The sequence below is a fragment of the Euprymna scolopes genome, chromosome 33, assembly GCF_053919585.1.
Source record: "Euprymna scolopes isolate OS-2025 chromosome 33, ASM5391958v1, whole genome shotgun sequence".
NCBI classification, from domain to species: Eukaryota; Metazoa; Mollusca; class Cephalopoda; order Sepiida; family Sepiolidae; genus Euprymna; species Euprymna scolopes.
The window spans coordinates 19,451,379-19,464,692 of NC_136514.1; the positions used below are offsets into that span (position 1 = coordinate 19,451,379).

Here is a 13,314-nt window from a genome sequence, read left to right on the forward strand (position 1 = left end):
GTCCTGGTGCTCATTTTGGATTTTTCACAGTGTAATGATGACAAATGATAATGTTCATCAGAAAAATATTTTGTGTGATGATAAAGCCTTACCTCCCATTTTTTTAAACTGTTTTTATGATGCTTCTACTTAAAGATGTTAAAATGAAACTTAATTATGCTAATTAGTATGTTAATTAGTTTAATGTACTTGAAAAGATAATTCTGATCTGTACAAAATTTCCTTTAATTTGATATGCTACAAACCATATTTTGTTAAATTCTTTGAATTGTGTCATGGTCACCATCTTGGATTTTTCATATGATAATGACACATGATAATGTCCATCAGAATAATACTTCATATGATGATAAAGACTTACCATTTTTTTTTAGCTGTTTTTATGATGTTTCTACTTAAAGCTGTTAAAATGAAACTAGAATATGCTAATTAGTATGCTAATTAGTCCATAAGTTACCAAGTGAGAGTCGTAAATAAAGCCAACTGAACCTTCATGGTATTATGTTTCATTATATGTTCAAAATTATATCATAATATCTTAAAAAGGTCTGAAGATACAACTTTTTAAAGATGAGTTAGTCTGTAAATTGTGCAAATTTCCTATCATTTTCAGTCATCACAAGCTTATATGCATTTGGATAGGACTGACTTATTCAGTGAATCCCGTTTTCTGATACTATGAATAGTCATAACTCCAGTTCTAATGGGCAGATTTAAAAAAAAAAAAACTAAAGATAATATTTTTTTGTTTTTTATGCTCTTTTTAATAATGCTTGATTTGTGTTCATTCGATCTAAAGTAAAAATTGGTGTGGTATTGTGACTTCAATATATCCTTTAACTAAATCATCATCTCCCAAGGCAACATCTGTCACTGGTCTCCTTAAAATTCTCACACACAACCTTTCTTGCAGGTCTATTGCCTGACAAGTTCATCACCCTTCACAACCAAACTACAGGTTTTCATACTTTCAATTGGATATAAATCTCAACTTTGAATTCTTTCAATTGTTCCAATACAAAAAAAAAAAAAAAAAACAATTTCTCGGTTACTCTTCAAAGTTTTGATTTTATGACAGCAACAATATCACAAGTACCATATGTAAACCAAGCTCATGTTTGTTCATGCTTCTCATAAAGAAACATTTTACAATTGATCTAATCATGTCACAAATATTTTTGACTTCGTTAGCTTCATAAACATTAAAGGACACTTGTTTGAGATTGAACCGTTCATATGTCTTCATTAAATCAACCACAGTGTACCGAAATCTAAACTATCACATCCATATGAAAAACTACATTTTAGATACTTTTCACTTTAGAACAATGTAGGATGTTATTCTTGTTTAAATTCAAGATCAGGAAAAAAAAAAAAAAAAAAAGACCCCCCCCCCACACTCCCACACACACCTCAATATTAGCTTTAAAATTACCACTATGGATTCTGAAGTAACATTTAGCAAAATTCCAACTGACAAAAATTTCTATAGATAATTTTGAATATTTACTCAGGTTGGTTTTTTAAAAAGTAAAAATAATATTTGAGCTCATAGTGATTTTTTTTTTTAATACAAAATGTATTTTTTATTATAAAAAAGTAAATTTGAAGGATTGGTTCAATTAACTCCCACTAAACCATATATATTTAGAATGTGCAGCATTTTTCATTTCTTAAACAGCATCATGCCTTCAATGGAAATGAACTATTCAAATCATACTATTTTTTTCATTCCTCCATGGGTATTTAATTGACAAAAACCATTAAAAAAAAAAAAAGTTTTTTTTTTTTTTAAATCCTACTTTAAAACTAAATTGATTATTGCTCTTATGGATCAACTTGATGATATGGAAAGGTTTTTTTAAGGCTTTATTTGATCTCTTGAAAGTTAAAAATTGAAGTTCTTTATTCTTAAATTTTACCCCCCGCCCCTCCATGCTAATTTTCAAAATTTTTTGCTACTGATTCCAGCATTTCACGTACAAAATAAATGTAAATATACTTTTTTTTTTTTTGGTCAAAATAAGCATACTATACATTTTTTTGAAAATTATTAGCATTCAGTCCATACCTATTACAAAGTTTCAGAATTAAGTAATGATTGTAAATAATTTTTACACACTTTTTTTCAGTCAAGTATTGTTCGTGTCTTGAATACCATCAATAACGATTTATGAGACATTTTTATTTACACCTAGCAAATATATGCTTTCTCCGGTCACATTTTTGTTAGGTGTTGTTGTGTAAATGTTGAAAGGAATAACGAGAAGACTCGAAAACAGTGAAATGAATAATATATTAACAGAAATACAGACAAGTATGTTAGCTGAGTGGGAACTTCACTCAACTGAAGGACACGTTACGAATCTTTCCCTGAGTTGGGTCCAGACTGACTGGAAAGCAGAACCTGCTTACTGGAAATGACGACAGGAATAGTCCATCGGCAGAATCTGTAGGGGTGCACTCCAACATTAGTTTAGGAGGATATGGTGAATGAACTACATACACTACCCCGTCCAAAAAAAGGAGGAGGATATAATTTCTGGGACGATGGTTTTATGACAACAAAACTGACACTACACTATCTACATCAATTAAAAGATATAATATTAGATTAAACTAGTTTTTTTTTTTTTTTTTCTCATTTAAAATACCTAGTTATAAAAGCAATATATTGCTTTTAATAGTTCCTTGGCCCTTTCGTAAAGATCAAAGTGTAGTATCCAACAAATTAAGGATATCTTAAGATCATTCCTAGTATAAATGTAATATCATAATGACAGATATGATCCTAGTTAAGAGTCACATTTTTATCACTTTAGTCTAAGGATAACCAACTACACACATTTTTGATGGTCTAATTTGTTTTAAATATTTTCTCTTTATTAAGATATTATCATCATAAAACCGTTAGTAGTAGAAAGAAGCTACTAAGTAAATTAGGGAATGCATAAAAATTATCACGATAGTTAGCCAATACAGAACTCCGAAAATATGGCAATGATACACGTTCATTCACACAATTCTGGGGCAGCACGTTCAGGATTACAGAACACAATGCAAAAGGAGATTGCTGATAAATCTCTGCTGAGCAAACGTCGGTGTGACTATGCAGAGGGTCTAATATGAATGTGTATCGTCGTAGGTTTGGTCTGTTCAGCAGCAGCACAGGACTGCATTTAATTTTTTTTTTATTTCGATTTGTTGTTTCAAAGGGGATATTTTTTTTTACACTAAGTCATTCAGATTAATGTAGTAAGTATTGTGAAATTTTCATGGAATCTCCTCAGTTTGCAATATTAATTACATTCCAAAGTTATATTATCACTTGTTCCACCTGTTGTGGATAGACTGGCCGATTGATCTTGCTGGGAGGCGTTGCTCTGTTATTTCTTATTTTTTGTTTAAAAAGGTTATTTAATGAAAAAAAAAAAAAAAAAAAAAAAAAAAAAAAAAAAAAAGACACCTATTGTATTGAATGAAATTAACACCAATTGTTCTCCACCCTGATGAGGAGAGGGCATGGTCATATCATTTCAACAAGTATTTACGTGTAACTGATCACACCATACAGATATACAATATACGGCACAATCACGTTGACACACGGGTTATTGACAGATCACCAAAGTTAAGCAATGATGCGCCTGGCTAGTACCAGATGGGTGACCATTTGAGAAAGCTAGGTGCTCTATGTATCGTGCAGAGTTGTAGAAATTTCCAGACTGGTATCTGGGGATGCATTTAACGAACTAAGGAAGATGCACCCCCAAATCAAGACGGAAAGCAACCATCTTTACTTGTCTTCCCGAGATTACCATGGCTCTACAAATTTGGAGAACCGTAGTCACCGATACTGTTAAAACAGCAGGACCGCTGATAATGATCACAATAGATTTTATGGGATTGTGAAAGAGAAGAAAAGATGACTTTATTCTTGTTGTAAAAGAATGTCTTGTTATTTTTACCAAAATATAAGAATAATAAAATTCACCAAAACAAATCTTTGTAACATGTCACATTGTATTTCAGAATGTGCAGCATTTTTCATTTCTTAATTCTGCTAATACCTCCCAAAACATGGGTCAACGGTTGGATTTTGGGAAGCATAAACAATGTGTAAGTTCTGTGTGAATTATGATGCGACATCAATCTGTGCCAACAAAACGATCGTCTTCAGACATTCTCGGGTTTGATTATACATCGCATCAAAGACAATTTGGCTTTCGTTAAGAATCGTACTTCTTTATTTACGAAGCCATTCAGCAGAAGTGACGCCAGACAAATTTTAAGGTACGGATGACCAACATTGTATATAATGTAGCTGTTTTTTTTTTTATTTTATTTTTTTTTAAATCAAATACAGAAATAGAAGTTTTGTTCAAACAGTTTTTATTTGAACTTTTATAACAAAATTATAATAAAAATGTTTTTGAACTGTTTTTTTTTTTTTTTTTTTTTTTTTTTTTAAATCAAACATCAGGTGTAGGTAATTTTTTTTTTTGTTTACTTACATCAAACATAACATGATTTCTGTTTTTTTTGTTTGATAAAAAAAAACAGTTCATAAACATATTGGGGGGGAAAAAAAAAAAAAAAAAAAAAAACAGTTCATAAACATATTGGGGGGGGGGAAAAAAAAAAAAAAAAAAAAAACAGTACATAAAGATTTTTTTATAACAGTTCTATTTTTGTGTTTGATGTGAAAAAAAAATTACCAACACCTGATGTTTGATTAAAAAGAAACAGTGCATAAATATATTTTTTATTATAAAAGGCTCTACTTTTGTTATAAAAATTCAAACAAAGACTGAATAAAACTTCTATTTTTATATTGGCTTAAAAAAAAAAAAAAAAAAAAAAAAAAAAAAAAGCTACATTATATAGTGTTGATCATCCATACCTTTAAATTTGTTTGATGTCTCTTCCGCAGAATGACTTCGCAAACAAAAAGTCTGACTCTTAACGAAAGCTGACAATTTCATTATTGTTGTTTTCAGTTATACAATGGTCCCCAAACAGAATGATATTACTTTTTAAATGCCAGCTAAAAGGTTGAAAATCATTTTTAAAAACCTTAATGTAAAGAAATGTTGGGCATTTCCTAAATTTTTATGATTGTGTCCTTTATAATGTTCTAATATAGTCCTTCAAAAATCGAAAGTGATTTTGAAAACAAATATAAAATATATATTTAAGTAGTTTCTGGCTTAATTTAAAACTTAAAGGCTAATGGTCAAGTGTCATGGTTGATTTGTGTACCTAAACCAAATGAAAACAAATTTTTGTCTGTGCCACCATTTCAAAGAATACAAAATTCCTAAGATTAAACAAAGTCAAAAATATAAATATTAGAAACTAGGTATGTTTACCTAATGTTTCTTGGCTGGTGACATGGTTGTACGGGAGTTGATAAGAAAATAATATTCGAAGTCACATTGTATTTCATGGTCTGCATACTACCTTCCACATCTTAACTGTTACTACCTTCCAGGACACGAGTCAATGGTAAGATTTCGTGAAACAGAAACAATGTCAGTTTAGATTGTTAAGGAGACCAAGATCACTTAGAAACTCTCCACGCTTACCTACAAAGAGCATCTCCAAAGACTAATGCTATTTCCACCTGAGCAGCGGAGTAGACAAGGGGACCTGATTCTAACATACGATATCATCAACAGCAAAACTTAAATCTGACTTCTGAGAAGATTTTCACCCCAACACAAAGTCAGAATTTCAACAGGAACGTGTAAAAGATGTACAATTATTGTTTTCATCTCAATAAAAGAAAGGCAGCATTGCAATCCATGTTTCTGTTCCACAAAAGGAGGTTTTGACACTGACTAGCATATCCAGGTCTAAAGTGACCTTGGGCAAACATTGAGACTTTATGTGGATGCAAATATCTTTTATTCATGATGTCTATTTACATGTGATTTACTACACATTGTTAGGTTATTAAGGAGACAAAGTCTCGTTAGGAACTCTCCATACTAATGTAGAAAGTGCATCTATAAAGATTAAAACTACTCTCACTTTAGTAGTGAAGCAAGTGAGGAAACCTTATTCTAACATACGACATCAATGACAATGACTACCATATCCAGGTTTAAAGTGACCTTGGACAAGCATTTTATGTGGGTGTAAATAGCTTCTATTTATATGCACTTTGCCTTTTTTTTTTTTTAACCAATAATTTTAATTTGACTTGAAATACAGTAGAAAACAATTACAACTTGCCATACTAGACTAAGGCTTTTTTTCTTATGGAAATTTTTCCTGGCTGGTTATGAAGTCACTTGATATAAGATGCTAAAAAGAATGAGAGATAATTAATGCAAAGACAAGAAATGCCTACTGACCTTAATTCTTTCAAGACTAAGGTTATAAGAAGGAGGAAAACAGACTTAAGTACATAAGATTAGTGTAAAACTCTTGGGTACAGGATGTTTAGGTCTTAGATTTTGGTGCTAAAAATTCTGACAATTTAATACTTTAAATTGTTTAATAGAAATTTAATTACAAAATAATTAGAAAAGTAAAAAAATGTAAGGGATGGGGGGATTACAAATAAAAAATAAATAAACATCTGAAACAAAACAAAAATTTAGAAAAAGAAAATGAAAAATAAATGAATAAATAAATAGAAATATGTAAACAGTAATGGAAAAAGTAATTGCAAAAAATCCTTTTATAAACAACAAGCGATCAGGTGGAGCCCGGGAGTTAAATTAATGTAGTTGTAATAACCCACAATTACAAAACAATGTAAAACTAGAAAAAGACAAACACCACAAAGTAATTAATTGTAACAGGTATCCCAAACTGACTTTTTTTTTTTTGTTCAATATAGAAAATCATTTTGTAGATATGCATATATAGTTTTGCAAAGATATATATATATATATATATATATATATATATATATATATACACACACACACACATTTTATTTTTTGATTACCATTTTATCTGTTTGGTTACATATGTTTCAGATGTTGGACCATGTTTACAATCCAACAGTCTCGTCAGACCTTACAGAAATGGTTGGTAGTATTTGGAAGAAGTGTTTTAGAAGAAATACGAAAAAAAACAAAAAACAAAAAAAAAAAACACTTCTTCCAAATACTAACAACCATTTCTGTAAGGTCTGACGAGGCTGTTGGATCGTAAACATGGTCCATCTGAAACATATGTAACCAAACAGATAAAACAGTAATAAAAAAATAAAACACATATTTGCTCTGCAATAGTATTGAGCACTCTCTTCAGGTTTTTACTAATTACCAGTTTTACCATATATATATATATATAAAGTAAATTTATCTTAGTATCTCAATGTCTATTCAAGGTTAGTCGGGCATTGAGTTTTTTGTGATACTGAGTACAAGGCCAACTTAAGTAGTGCATAACTGAAGATAAAAGCTTCAAGTGAAAAATCTTTATAGATATAATGCCATAGTTTTTTAAAAGATAATGTAGATGGAATTAATAATTCTTAGGTATAGGTCGTCTTAAACGTTAATGAAAATCATATACTGTTAGAAAACTTGTGTGAAAATGATACAGAGGAGCAATTTTGACTCCATTTTATTTTAGCAGCTAACACATTGAAACTTATGATTTATGCCATCATACAGATTAAGGTAAATATTTTTCATTTGTACGTTTGCAAAAAACTTAGTTTCTAACATATGAAATCTAATTTGGTAGGAGTGCAGAAAGCTCAAATGTACACTTTAACCAAATGTTTGGTAAAAAGTTACTTATTCAAAAGATAAAAGCTTAAAACTTTTATAATTGATTAAATTTTGAATGAGGAATTAAAAAAAAAAAAAAAAGTAGAAAAGAAAAGAAAAAAAACGCTCACTTCTTTTTAATATTTAAAAATTTTGCGACTTTTGGCACATAAAAAAAATAAGGCATTGACATCAAAACCTTGAAATTGGCTTATAATAAAAGAAATCAGTCAATTTTTAAAGAAAGGATTATTATAAAGTGTTATTTAAATTAAATTTTTTTTTTCGATGCTCAATTTCAAATGTGTAAGGATAAAATATTTATTGAATAATATAATGGAAGATTTTATTGGCAGTTTAACTCATTTTATGTAGCTTTAATTTAATTGCAAGCTTCTGCCATAGCCAATATATAAAGCATGTCATTCTTCCATCAGTTGAAGATACCGGTAAGATCCTTTATCTTAATTAGAAAATGATGCACCGTCCGAGCATACTTTATATATATATATATATATATATATGAGTGTATGTGTGCAAATCCAACTGTCTTGTACATCTTGTCACATTTAATCTAGATAAGATGCCTGATTCAATATTGTAACTAATACATAAGTGTTTAAATACAGTACTTATCTGATAGCTAAATGTTTTGGTCTTGATTCTAGTTGATGGCAACCAAGTCAAAACCTAAAACTTTGGAAATCACTACTATATATTCGGTACAACATGATAATAGAGAATTGGATTTATAACAATACGAAATTTGCATAAATTAAAATATCATATTTAAGCATATGAGAACGACCGTGCAACATCAGGCAGTGTGCTAGTAATGTAATATATATATCTCCACACAGGAAGCAAGGAGTGAATATCATTGGTATATATACATTATACTAAAACTGATGATGAACTTGTATTAGTTAGAAGAAGTAAAAGAGAGACAAATGATGGAAGGTGAAAGGGGTGTATTAAAACACTCATACATCATCTCATAATCTCAGCTTCTAAGTTCAATCCCTATACAAGCAGTAAATTTTCATTTAATTTAATTTTTAATAAAACACCAAAAAAAGAAATATTAGTATTACATAGATTTTAGTTAAAAGTCAACAAAATGTTAAAGTTTTTGTTAATAATAGGAAACACAAAAAAAAATATATATATATATATATATATATATATATATATATATATATATATATATATATATTTACTGTGCACATCTATTTAATGAAATACAATTTGTGGCAAAATTTCAGGAAAAACTAATGGATGGTTATCTGGCAATAGTCCAACGGACACACGGAAGCCACTGAAAACATAGGTCCCTCACCGATAAATCGGGGGACCAATATTGCATGATTGCTTTGTAAATAATTATAGAATTTTCTAAAATATAGGTGCTTAATAAACTACCAATTAATATGTATACTTCTAAAATATTTATTTACCTTCACAATCGGTTTAGGGGAATCCTGTAGAATGTACTTATATTGACTAAATAGGTTATGGTATTCATTTAAAATAGTGTTTTCTTTCAATTAAATGAAGGCGGTGATCAAGCATGGCTATTTATAACAATATTTAACATGATGATCAGTAGGTTATGCAAAATTAGGTTAGCAAACGGAATGTGTAGGGCAAGATTTAGTCACATCTGGAATTCTGGGCTGGATTGTTTTGACAGGTTGTGATTTAGGAAAGTCGTTAGGTAAATTATTAAAATAAACATTACTGCTTTGCTGTTGAGAAAATTATGTGTAAAAATAAAACGAGATTTTGATAAACATGATGCGTTGATCGGAAAACGAGAGGCTTACTTGAATTCGACAAGCGACGATGTTCTGCGCTTTGTTCCCACAGTGGGCTCAGTTACAGGGGCCTGCTGAACATAGAGAAATGAGTGTGAGAGTAAGGAATAAAAGTTAAACGACATAAAATTCCTTTTTTTTTTTTTTTCGTTCAGAGTCTTCCTTGTGTTATCACATGCTGGAGAAAATGCTGCTCAAATTGACTAAACAATTGAATTTCAAAAGTTAAGTTTAGATTTACAGTATTTTTTTTTTTATTATGTGACAAGTTACAAATAAATGCCCTCAGTGAAAATAATTATATACATAATTTTTTTTATAATTTTGTCCTGGCTGGATATGGGATCTCCTGCTGGATGCCAAACATACAACCACTATCTCAAACAATCCGACCGAGAGATCTTTTAAAGATTCTAACTGTCTCTTTAAGTGCAATTGTTTGTATCTCTCTTGCACTTAGTTTACCAGGTATATTTGCCAGATAATTTGGAAATTCTTTTTATGGGTTCAATTGCTTCTTTAATTACTGGAATGATCAGATTTTCCTAGGACTTGAGTTTCTTTTCATGTCGTATATAATGTTGCATTATGGCCATCTGATTTGGACGAATTCATGTGGCAACAACATTATGGTCACAAAAAGAGCAATACATCTAATGTTTTTATACATTTCACAATTTTATTAAGTAAATTAAATAAAGTTATACATATTTCTACACAGTACAAGTAAAACATTTTGTTTTTCTTACATATTGTGTGAAAGCACAAAATTACGAGGGGCGTGCAATAAGTAATGCCCCTGACCCACTTCCCATACCAGCAGAGCTCCGAAACTTGGCACAGTTATTAGTCTTTCTCTACATAGGAACCACCCAGAGTTATGCATTTCTCCCATCGTTAGATGTAGCTCTGGAGACCGTTTTTGTAGAACACCCCAGGTTGGTCCTCCAACCACGACGTGACTTCAGAAATCAAGGCTGCATCATCTGAGAAACGCTTTCCTTTCAAAGACAACTTCATGGCTGGGAAGAGGTGAAAGTCAGAGGGTGCAAGGTCAGGAGAGTAGGGAGGATGGGGAAGGATTTCATAACCACACGCCCGTGCTTCTGATCCGGCGACATGCAAGTTGTGGACCGGAGCGTTGGAGGAGGGTACCTTTGCTGATCTTGCCCCATCTCTTGATTTTGATAGCTTCCCTTAATTTCCTCAAAAGTGAAGCATAATAGGCTCCTGTAATCGCGGTACCCTTTGCCAGGAAATCTGTCATCACTACTCTGTCCTGGTCCCAGAAGGCTGTGAGCATGACCTTGTCAGCGGAGGGCTGCACCCTTGCCTTCTTTGGAGGTGGGGAGTCCAAGTGCTTCCACTACATTGACTGGGCTTTGGTCTCTGGATCATAGTGATGGACCCAGGTTTCATCCTGTGTAATCAGTCTTTTGAAAAACTTTGACTCATTTTCTTGACACATCTCCAAATTCATTCTCGAGCACTCAACGCGTTCTCGCTTCTGGAATGGTGTGAACAACCTGGGAATCCATCTGGCAGACACCTTATGCATATGCAAATGGTCATGAATGATAGTTTCCACAGACCCTGTACTAATCTTAACATCTTGGGCTATTTGGCGAATAGTAATGCGCTGATCTTCCAAAATGGCAGCCTCAATTTGACGAACAGATGCCTCATCAATGGCAGAAGGGCGGCCATTTCACACCTGACTCGGTTCAAACACAATTAGTTCAGAGATGTAATTTGCCACATAACCCGTAGAGATAGAAATCATTGCACATGCAAAATTTCAGCTAGATCAGACAACTGGAAGTGGATCAGGGGCATTACTTATTACACGCCCCTCATATTTTTAATATGTATTTTTTTTTATGTTTTAATTGCTCATTACAAAATAAATAAAGTTATATTTCACTAAAGATATTTTTTTTAAATTGTTTAACAAAAAAAAAAAAAAAAATTTTTTTTTGCTTTTCCTTTTGTAATAAACGTATTTATTTATGAAACTCAGTTGTTTTTTGTATATTCTTTAGCGATGAATTATAATTCAAATTGTTTTTTGTTTTGGATATGAACTTATGACTGCCCCCCCCCCTTTTTTAAATTGATAAAAGTTGATGGTAATTTCAAAGGTAGGGGCCGTTTATCCCATTTATACTGGATTAAACAATATCAGATGATATAAAATTTTCAAGGGAAATAATTTCGTACTGACTAAATACACCAGCATCTCTCTTTCTACTTTTAATTAAGTTAAAATGGATAAGGATAGTTGTTCACCTGGTAAGATTTTTCAATCAAGTTGCCATGCTGTTAAAGAAAGAATGTTTTAAAAGATAGACATTGATGATATTTCAATATGAAAAACAGAACTCTTAAAATGTTGAACAAAGTCACTCTTGATGTTCACAATCACCACATGAATGAATGTGTGTACAAGTATTCAAGACACAAGGAAAAAATGCATGGACCCATTTGCCAGTCATAAAACAACAGTGAAGATCAACTGGCATGAAGTCTCACAAGTTATATATATATATATATATATACATACACACACACACTAGCTGGCAACCTGGCATTGCTTGGTCGTACAATATGCTTAAACATGATATTTTAATTTATGCAGATTGCCTATGTATTATTATAGAATCAATCCTCTATTGATTATTATCTATTACGAGGAATAATTTGCCCGGTGGACTAAGTAGCAAAAAAAAAAAATAATTCCGCCTGTGTTTGTTTACAATATCACGTCAGCTGATATTTAGGCTTCATGATGAATGAACTGGAAAAGTCACTTCTGATTAATGTTCGGTTTTAAAATATGCAAATGAAATAATTTGCGTCAATTTTAAATGGTACCTCTTCTTTTATCATAAATTGGACTCATTAATAAGTAAAAAATAAAAATAAAACGGTGAGGTACAGTCAGGCTTGAACAGAGGATCATTCGATATATAGTCGAATGCTCTACCACTGAGCTATGTTTCCCGATTATAATAAATCTGTTTTCTAAGAAGAAATGATTGGCTGAAATTTTATTATCTCCCTTGCTGGTGTAACGTAAAATATTTCTCCTGTAAAAATTCTTTCATCTATAAGAGAGAAAAGCTATTTTTAAGATCGGATTTTTTCAATTTTCGAAAACATGTCTAAGAACACTGCTAGACATAAATTAGCTTTGTGTGAAATTCGCAAAAGATAGGCTCAGCCGTTTCAGAACTTATGAGGAAGGAACTCATACACACACACACACACACACGCACAAAGTGACTTTTATATAATAGTAGATAGACACACACCCACACACAGGTTTTACAGAGAAAGAAATAGTGCGGAATAACTTAACAATTTCCCTCACTTTATTTGTGTCTAAAACTAAATGAAAATTCCATGAGCAGAGTTTCTTTCCTATAACTGTCCATTTGTGAAACAATACTGTGAGGGTGCTTCTTAGTTGACTATAACATGATCATCTTCAAGTCTAATATAAGTTCTTGTTGAGCCGTCCTATTATATAATTAAACTATACCCAAGCTCCATCATTACTGATCGTCAAGGTGTTGTCTCACCTAACACTCATTAACCCTTATCCGGTACGGATTCATTTTACAAACCAAACATGGCTGGATCAGAAACTAGTCACGTTGCTAATGAGGCAATAAGTAATAACAGGCACAATTAGCCAATACAGAGCAAAGAAGATAACTTTTGATAAATTGAAAGACAAAAAAAATCAAGTTTTT

At 31.4% G+C, this 13,314-nt stretch overlaps 1 protein-coding gene across 6 annotated transcripts in view; it reads right to left on the reverse strand.

Annotated features, from left to right (window-relative positions):
- LOC145258165 (uncharacterized) overlaps positions 1 to 13,314 on the reverse strand; it is a 122,176-nt gene that overhangs the window by 75,275 nt on the left and 33,587 nt on the right. For 2 of the 6 annotated variants that reach the window (XM_080115973.1, XM_080115974.1), the window contains exon 2: positions 9,566 to 9,627. The exons of 3 other annotated variants lie outside the window; for them this stretch is intronic. The gene's annotated coding sequence lies outside the window, so the exon portion shown is untranslated. Of the gene's footprint in view, positions 1 to 9,565; positions 9,631 to 13,314 lie in introns of all 6 variants that reach the window. One more of the 6 variants, XM_080115972.1, reaches the window with a different exon arrangement.